The sequence below is a fragment of the Nicotiana tabacum genome, chromosome 17 (genome assembly GCF_000715075.1).
Source record: "Nicotiana tabacum cultivar K326 chromosome 17, ASM71507v2, whole genome shotgun sequence".
Lineage (NCBI taxonomy): Eukaryota > Viridiplantae > Streptophyta > Magnoliopsida > Solanales > Solanaceae > Nicotiana > Nicotiana tabacum.
Genome location: NC_134096.1, coordinates 96,071,745 through 96,081,941, shown reverse-complemented (window position 1 = coordinate 96,081,941; position 10,197 = coordinate 96,071,745). Strand labels below are relative to the sequence as shown.

The following is a 10,197-nucleotide window of genomic DNA, read 5'->3' as shown; positions in this document are numbered from 1 at the left end:
ACCATCACATCTCATAACAAAAGGATTACCTCTAATTATAAGAAAATTGAAAAACACACAATTTTATGTAAGATATTCATCCATAAAATGAACCTTAGCAAAAAGAATTTGAAAAACTAGCTAGGGTTAGGGTATGAACTCAACAACTTAGATTACAACTAAAAGAAAGTAGACGAGAAGAGAAACTTACCTTGACAAGTGATGTAGATGGGAAAAATTTGGAAGAATGAAGGGATTGGGTAAGCTAGAGGAATTTTTAATGTGAGTGAGAGAGAGAGAGAGAGAGGAGTGAGAGATGTGAGAAAAGGGTTTGTGAATTCGGATATAAAAGAAAAAAAAACAGAAAGAAAAATAAAAAGAATTTGTGCTACCGCGTTGTTGGGTGCGGTGCCCAATGTGGCGCGGTAGTGTGTATTTCCAGTGTGATTCCAAAAACACGTTAGGCAAGGATTTTGGCATGGCGCGTCTCCCCAGGCGGCGTGCGAGGCCAATTTTCTTAGAGTTTCAGAAACTTTTGAGATTTAGGCCACGAGTTGCATCCCGACTCTATTATGTACTTATTTTCTATTTAATTTATGCTTATACCTACCAAAACAAGTACCGAAATTCCTAAACTCTGAAAATCTTGCAAAACAAATGTTTAACTATTCTACAAACGCAAGAAAACTGATTAGAAGTAGTTCTGAGTTATAGTCGTCAGCTTGACTCTATCACTTATGCTCAATTGATCACGATGCTGGAAGATTGCTTGTCAAAGCCTCCAACAACGTATTGTTTTAACCTGTACCCATTCACCTTAAAGCTTACATTCCCTCCTTCATCCTAAATTTCAATAGCATTGTACGGTGAGACATGTTTCACCACATACAGACACGTCCATCTTGATTTGAATTTTTTGGGGAATAATCTAAGTCTACTATTGTATAGTAAGACTTTGTCTTCATCCTAAAATTCCATTGGCTTAATCAGACGATCATGCCACCTCTTGGTCTTTTCTTTAAAGATACGCGCATTTTCATACGCGTCCAGTCTAAACTCCTCTAATTCGTTCATATGCGCCAACCTGTATTTACCTGCAAGACTAAGATCGAGATTAAGCGTCTTAATAGCCCAGTAAGCTTTATGTTCTATTGCAACAGGTAGATGACACGATTTTTCATAGACTAATGTGAATGGTGAAGTCCCTATGGTTGTTTTGAATGCGGCTCTATATGCCCATAGAGATTCTTCCACTTTTACAGACCAATCCTTGCGAGAAGCATTAACCGTCTTTTCAAGAATTCGTTTCATTTCATGGTTAGATACTTCAAATTGTCCACTAGTTTGGGTATGGTATGGGGTTCCTGTTTTATATGTGACCCCATAATTGGAAAGTAGTGTAGCAAATTATCTGTTCACGAAGTGTGACCCATTGTCACTGATGATCACTCGAGGTGTCCCAAATCGGGTAAAGATATTTTTTCGTAAGAACTCACATGCCACCCGAGCATCATTGGTCCTAGTAGGAATTTCTTCGACCCATTTAGAGACGTAATCAACATCTACTAGGATATACTCATGTGAAAAAGACAATGGAAACAGACCCATGAAGTCAATGCCCCAAACATAAAATATTTCACATACCAGAGTGGATTTTAGTGGCATCCCATCCCTCTTGCTGATGTTACCTGTCCTTTGACACTTGTCACATGCAGCTACCTATGCCCGAGTGTCTTTATACAAGGTCGGCCAAAAGTAATCGGCTTCCATGACCTTTGCTGCAGTGCAATTCCCACTATAGTGTCCTCCAGCTACTCCATCAAGGCAGTGAGATAGAATGCTTGCCATTTCGCCTTCAGGCACACATATTTGAATCACACCATCTGCACACAGTTTAAATAAGAAGGGGTCATTCCAAAAATAATATCTTACCTCGCCTTGCAGCTTCTTTTTCTGATCTGAGGTTAAGTCATATGGTAGCCACCTACTATCCAAGAAATTGGCTATGTCGGTGAACCATGGTGGTCTATCGGAGACTACTGCAATGAAAAACTTCTGCTCATCTGGGAACTCTTTTCGGATGTCCACCGCTGCAACAGGTGGTTTCTCCAATCGCGGTAGGTGGTCAGCCACTTGTTTTTCCGTGCCCTTCCAGACGTTGATTTCTAGATCAAATTCTTGCAGCAACAATACCCACCGCATCAGACGCGGTTTGGAATCTCTATTATTCAGCAAATATTTCAGTGCTGAGTGATCAGTATGCACTATTACCTTGCTTCCCACCAAATAGTATCTGAACTTATCAAAAGCAAAGACTACTGCAAAGAACTCCTTCTCTATGGTAGCATAGTTCACTTGAGCATCATTCAAGGTTCGGCTTGTATAGTAAATGGATCGGAACAGTTTATCTCTCATCTGCCCCAGCACTGCTCCTACTGCCATATCACTAGCATCACACATTATCTCAAAAGACTCACTCCAGTTAGGAGTCACCATTATGGGGGAACTCACTAGCTTTTTCTTGATCAGTTCAAATGCTCTGAAACACTCCAAATCAAATATAAATTTTACATCCTTGGCATGTAATACAGTCAAGGGCTTGGTAATGCTGGAAAGATTCTTAATGAACCTTCTATAGAAACTAGCATGCCCCAAAAATATTCTGATGCTCTTCACTAAGGTCGGTGGCGAGAGCTTGGCTATCACATCTACTTTAGCTCTATCAACTTCAATATCTTCAGTTGTGACTTTATGGCCCAAGACTATCCCCTCCTTAACCATGAAGTGACACTTTTACTAGGTAAATGTCCTCACATCGTTTCAGAACAAGTTCGAGGTTCCTCAAGCAATCTTCAAAGTCATCTCAAAATAGAATAAAATCGTCCATGAACACCTCCAGATACTTCCCATTCAAATTTGAAAATATTGACATCTTGCATTTCTCGAAAGTAGCTGGTGCATTACATAGTCCGAAAGGCATTCTCCGGTATGCAAAGATTCTGGACGGGCATGTAAACATGATTTTCTCAACATCCTCGGTAGCAATGGGTATTTAATTGTACCCTGAATATCCATCTAAGAAGAAGTAACATCTACGCCCCGCCACCTTCTCCAACATCTTATCAATGAAAGAAAGATGGAAGTGATCCTTCCTTGTTGCATCATTTAATCTTTGGTAGTCAATGCAAATCCTCCAGCCAGTAACTGTTCTGGTAGGAATTAGCTCGTTGTCCACGTTTCTTAGCACCATCATGCCCCTTTTTTCGGCACAACCTATACAGGGCTGATCCATAGACTGTTAGAGATGGAAAATATTATACCTGCATCCAACAGATTGAGTATCTCTTTTTGAACCACCTCCTCAAGATTTTTGTTCAATTTGCGCTAGGGACGCACCACTGGTTTACTCCCTTCTTCTAACGGGATCTTGTGCATGCATATTGCAGGGCTGATCTCCTGAATATCGGTTATACTCCAACTGATTGCCTTTTTATGCTTCCGTAGTAAATCCACAAGCATGTGTTCCAGTTCACCTGTCAAATCAGTAGTAACAATCATGGGAAAATTGTTAGTCTCCAAAAAAGCATATTTCAAATGTGTCGGGAGTACTTTTAATTCCAGCTTCGGCTTGCTCTTTTCTTTCTCGAATTATTCTTCATCTACCACCTGGTTCTCATTTTCCTGCGCCTCAACTTCCTTCTTGATCTCAGGATCTTCATCCTCTGTTGTGCTTGATTGACTAATGCATCTCTCTAGTGAGTCACCTACCAACTTATCCAGTTTGTGTTGTTCAGCTAACTATCTCTCCACATCTAGCTTGATACAAGCATAGGCAAATGCCTCATCACACGGGTATTCCATCATTCGCTTCATTTGAAATACCACTTTTTCATTTCCCACTCGTAGCATGAGTTGCCCCTCGTATATATCAAGAATAGCCCAGCCAGTGGAAAGGAATGGTCTTCCCAGGAATAGAGGTACCTCCTTATTCACTTCCATATCTACCACAATGAAGTCTACTAGGAAATGAAATTTGTCTACCCTTACCAGAATGTCCTCAATTATTGCCTCTGGTATGATCGTGGTGTGATCAGCCAGTTGTAAGGATACTGGCACAGATTTAATTACTCCTAGACCTCTTTCCAATTTCTTGAACACCGATAATGGCATCAAGTTAATGGATGCACCTAAATCACACAAGGCTTTGTCAGAATTTTTGTTACCCAACCAGCAGGGTATAGTGAAACTGGCAGGATCCTCACACTTCTTAGGAATTTTGTTCTGTAGAATGGCACTGCAATGGGCATTGAGTTTGACCACCTTCGTTTCCTCAAGCTTCCTTTTGCTTGAAAGGATTTCCTTCAGGAATTTTACATAGGCTGGCGTTTGTGTGAGCACATCCATGAACGGGATGTTCACATACAACCGTTTTAGCATATCCAAGAACTTCCCAAAGCATTTGTCTAATATCTCTCGCTTCATCTTTTGAGTAAAAGGTAACAATGGCATGTTCTTGCTTTCCTCAACTACGTTATTCACCTTCTACTTATCAACATCCTTACTACTTACATTCTCCTTGGGTAAAGGCTCACCGATTTTCTGTTCATCGTCTATCTTGGTTGAGTTGATCTCCTTCTCATCCCTTGGTTTTGCCTTTGGCTCTACTGATGTTTTTCCTCTCCTGAGAGACACAACTTTGATTGTCTCTTTTGGATTCTTTTTAGTGTCTGCCGGCAAAGTCCCGGCGCCCTTTCTCAAAACAATGTTGCAAGCTGCCTCATTTATCTTTCCAGATTTCGGATGGATGTGCCTTGCTCCCTGATAGCGATCCCTTGGATCTCAAGTTTTTCATCGGATTTATTTATAAATTCCCTCATTAGATCTTCTAAACTTGAGTTGTTGGGCTGTGGAGGTTGGTATGGTTGCCTCTGTTAAGTTTGGAAACCAGGAGGTCCTTGCACTAGTGCTCTGAGATTTTGCTACTGCCGTGAGTTCAAACTACCAGCTGAAGAACTCCATGAAACCCTGGATGTCTATGTCCCACAAAATAGAAATTATTACCTCCTTGGTAGTTGCCTCTGTTGAAGTTCCCTACAACATTGACTTCATCAGCTGTAGCTTGACACTCATGTGTAGGGTGTCCCAATCCACATAAGTCACATGCTATTTGCGGATCACTTTGTACCATAGCTAATGTCTACTTTATTATCTCCTTATCCATTGTGTCTAGCTGGGGTTACATAGATGTGTTAGAGTCTGCCTGGTGAACCCCAACTGACTTTCTTCTATTATTACTCTCAGTCGGCCACTGGTTAGCATCCTCAGATAATTCATCAATGATTAAGACAACCTCCTCTGGTGTTTTTTTCATTATCGAACCTTTACATGCAGTGTTCAGAGTTAATCGCGAGGACGGTGTCACGCCATCCGAAAAATCTTGGAGTTGCATCCACAAATCAATTCCATTGTGCTGATACTTTTTGAATCTCCTTGAATCGTTCCTAAGCTTCAAAAACCGTTTATGTCTCCTTCTGGAAGAAATTATGAATTTCTCTTCTGAAATTTCCTATTTTTTCAGCCGAAAAGTATTTCTCAAGGAACTTATTGGTCATATCTTCCCATGTCCTTATAGAACCTACAGGTAAGCTGCGAAGTCATTGTTTCGCGTCATTCTTCAGTAAAAAAGGAAATGCCCTTAAGTAGATAGCATCCTTTGATACTCCATTGTATTGGAAGGTGTTCATGGTATCGTCGAAGTCCATCAAGTGAGTATTAGGATCTTCGTTCATCTTCCCTCTGAAAGTGCAATTATTTTGGATGGTTTGAAGCAAGCCTTGCTTCAATTCGAAGTTGTTTATTGCTATGGGTGGAGGTCTGACACTTGACATTCTTTGATTATATACGTGCCTAGCATAGTCACCCAATGATCTTCCCGGTCGGGGTATTGTATTCTCGAACTGGTCTTCGACCAAAGGTCGGTTTAGATTGAACCTTCGACCCCCATTTAGTTCGACAGTTTCATCAGCAATTCTCCGTGCAGCTTCTTGTTGTGCTGCCTCCCTTGCAGCTAAGTCTACTCCTTCATTATCCTCATTTGCCATGGTTCCTTGAGTTGAGGTTTATCCCAAATATTTTTCTATTAATTCTCTTTCCTTTCTCAGATGTCGCAGGTGTTTTTCAATTCTGGTTCGTACGGTATCACTTCCGTTGAAGAGGATCGAATCATACACCAGAAAAATCAAAATTTGTACCATGCGCGCAGGTGAGAAAAATGTGAATACACTAAAGTAAAAATTAGTTTCTGAATTAGTACTACAAATTATTTTTAACACTATCGATTGCAGTTCCCCGGCAACGGCGCCAAAATTTGATGAGTGCAAAACACGCACTTAAATTGTGCTTACTAGTCAAAGATAGTATATATTAATTATCGTCTTCACGGGGATAGGAATTAAACAGTGTTTGAATAATCTCCAGTTGATTACTATCCAGGAAAATTAACACTAGGTTGGATATCTATTACTACGATTAACTATTGAAGTTCAAGCAAATAACAATTTATCACTAACATGAACAAGTGAGCACGAAGAAATATTTATGAGGAAAATAAGGGTAATTGACTAGATAGGTGCACGATAACTGACTCGGGATCCAATTCTTGAGTTAGTTCACTCTAAAATATGACTGATTCTTACGAATTCAACCGATTATCAGATTACACTCGAAGCTAATATTCCTCTTCGATTAAACACTAGTTTCAGTAATTAACCCAATTGCAGCATAGTAAATAATTGCAAGAATAAAAAATGATGTTTATGATCTAAAGGGTAATTTCTCACGAATATTCCCTATTTTCTCGTTCAATCAACAATTCAATAGGCTCCTTCGATTACTTATTTGAATCATGAACTTAAACTGGAGCATAACATGTGTAGAAATTTAATATCAAACTTCTCTTTCGATTAAGCAAGATACTAAATAACTCCACAATATAAATCAAGCTCCATCAATTAATTCTAGCAAGTATCAAGAATCGAATTCCTAATCAAGCTATTGAAACACCAAATTTATCAACACCCAAATGGAAATTACTTCATAACAATGGAGTAGGATATCTCAAATACGTTTAAGAATAAAGAAAACATCAATTTTTAAAGATTTGATACAAACTCTCATATTGCACCGATTGTAGATTTAAATCTTGATGAATTCTAGAGTCTCCTCTCTTGGTGGCTCTCTGATCACGCCCAACTATGCCTTATAAAAAGGATTAAGCGGTCATTGCAAATATAATCTGGTTTACAAGTCCGAAGTCGAATCCCACAAAGAACTAAGGCTTAGGTACAGTTGTTCAATATTGCTAAGAAACACAATCCAAATAATTTCCTAGTTATAAAGATTATAATGTTTATTTCTAACTAATTAACTAACAACTATTATAAAGCAATAAAATTATCAACTAACAAGGATGAAATTTGAGACAAGACTAAGGAGGTATAGTGTTATGATTTTCTCAATTGTCGGAATCCTTCCCGCTACACCTTCTATAATTTCGCCTAAGTATTCTCTACAGATCGTGAGTATTTTGGGTGACATAGCTCTCTCTTGAGCAACTACCACATATTCTCTCGAACTACGCTAGCTGGCACTAATTTACCGCTCACTACGATCGCACCAAGGTTTCGTTATCTCTAATCCCACCTTTAAACCCTCTGTATCGATCTCTAAACTACGTTAGGAGTGGTGTTGTTCAACAACTACTTAAATGTATACTCTCTCTCGAGTAATATACACACTAAATAGGCACAGTTAATTAAGAGCTCTTCAATTAACAACAATGAAAATATAGTTGAACAAGTAGAGAAAAATCAAAGGCTCAATTATATAAAAACATAACAAGAATTTATCCTACAAAAGGTTCTATCAAAACTCTAGATAACAAATTAGCTATTCATAATAGTATGCAAAACTACAATACTAGAATTCATAATCAATAATGAAAATAGGAAGAAGGAAGTGAAAAACTCATAGAAGAAATCTCTGTCTTGCTCCTGGTGTGTTCTTGCCTCCTTAGGTCGAAATCTCATCTCCAAAAATGCCCCATTTGGTTGAATCTACACTAAAATCGGCTCCTCTTGTGCTTGGCAGTCTTTTTCTTCTCCAAAATCATGTCCAACCCTAGAATAACTCCTTTGGGGAGTATTTATGTCAATTCCCCGGTCCAAATTCGGGTTTAGGTCTTTTAACCCGCGATTTTTAATTACCGTGATATAGACCTCGCGAAGCCTAGTCTGTAGCGTGGTCGACCTGGATATAGACCTCGCGAAGCCTGGTCTATTGTACGGTCGACCAGGCTATAGACCTCGCGAAGCCTGGTCTATAGCGCGGTCGACCAGGCTATAGACCTCGCGAAGCCTGGTCTATAGCGCGGTCGACCTGGCTATAGACCTCGCGAAGCCTGGTCTATAGCGCGGTCGACCTGGCTATAGACCTCGCGAAGCCTAGTCTGTAGCACGGTTTGGGTACTTGATGCTTTTGGCTCTTTTCTTGCATTTTTTGTCCACGTTTTGTGCAACTTTCATTCGATGATTCATTCAGATGTTCCTACACATAAAACAACACAATTTAACGAAATTGTCGCACAATAACTCACTAAACCAACAAAATATTTGGCGAGTAATGTGCTAAAAGTATAGCATTTTGGCCTAACATCACCACCCCATACTTAAATGTTGCTCGTTCTCGAGTCAACCACCAATTTCTAGAGCACTTTTATTTTCTTTTAGCACATACGAAGCACAACATACCTAAGACTATGGTTGATAGCAACAATTAAACTTTAGCATATGCCTTCAAACTTCCCTTTACTTTATGCCATACTTCAAAATTTTATTCAACAAAAAGACAATATGTTTATAACAATCCTAACCTCACAAACCGACTCAATGACACAATGCATTCATGGCTTGAACACTAATCATCATAGAAAAATCTAATAAAGTCACCTATCCCTTGTGAAATTATGTGCCCTCACAACAAGAACAAGAGAGTAAGTTGAATCCACTCATTCGAATCAAATGCTCAAAGTACCAAGAACAAGAGAGTAAGAAGTCACATGCATGCGCAAAGTACCATAGGATTGTCTATTATGTAAACCTCTACTAATGTAAGCTTGCTCGATATAAAATCAATTAGAACTTTTTATGGATGTAATGTGGACTAAAGGACGGGTAGGATAAATTTAGGAATAGTGACTAACCCTCCTAAGCACTTTAACACATCACAAAATTAATTATAAGCGCATTTTTCTTCCACCCAAGTGCAATTTCACAAACAATTTCATCCCCAAAGTATTTCCTCTTTCTTTAAGAACTACTTAATTAATACACAATAGTAAGGACAAGATATGCGTATTTTCCTTTGCTACATATTTTTTTTCTTTTCAACAATATTCTTTTTTTTTTATTCTACCATTCCCGCTAGTGGTGTATTTCTTACAATACAAGTGCACCTTTCTTTCTTTCATTGGTTCCACTCAAAAGCCATCCAAGTTCCATCATTACTTCTTTTACCGCTCATTTTATAATTAAAGTACTTTAAGTGGTAAAAAGATCAAAATAATGATAATTAAGAATAAAGGGTATAGGCTTGTAATGTGATTTCCAAATAAAAGTTTATAGGCTCAAAAGGGTTGACTAGGGATAATTTTTATTGTGGTAAGCATTAAGCTCAAACAAATCGAAGAAAGTCTAATATCATTTTTCAAACCGAGCAAAACCTAAATTTTTGCTTCAACTCATATACCGGGCGAGTTCTAAACTCTAATGCAATAACATATACATATAATTTCTCACCACATATGGCACATGACTCACTAAGGATGGTTCCGTTTCAATTCTCAAACAATTATAAGTATTCACGGAGCCACAAAATATTAAGCATTAAGCACAAAGTGAAACAAGCCAAGAAAACGAGATATAGGCGTTAATAAACATGCTATCTAACTCAACAAGGCATCATAATCAACTTAATATCATAGGGAAGGTAATACACATGCTAGAGCCTAAATATGCTACTATCAAACAAGTCAAAAGGACGACTAAAAATTTCATCTTCCTTCTTTTATTCCCTAAATCCTAATCTACTCTAAAAATGTATTAAAAAAAACAAAACTACTACCCGGTTCAACTACATCCAGTGAAAAAGAACCGAGGCATA

General features: G+C 38.6%; 1 non-coding gene across 1 annotated transcript; it reads left to right on the top strand.

The window, feature by feature from the left end:
* Positions 1–5,438: 5,438 nt before the first annotated feature.
* LOC142172259 (small nucleolar RNA R71) lies at positions 5,439–5,543 on the top strand. Its single transcript, XR_012701632.1, has one exon. It is a non-coding gene; the product is annotated as a small nucleolar RNA R71 (small nucleolar RNA).
* Positions 5,544–10,197: the final 4,654 nt, after the last annotated feature.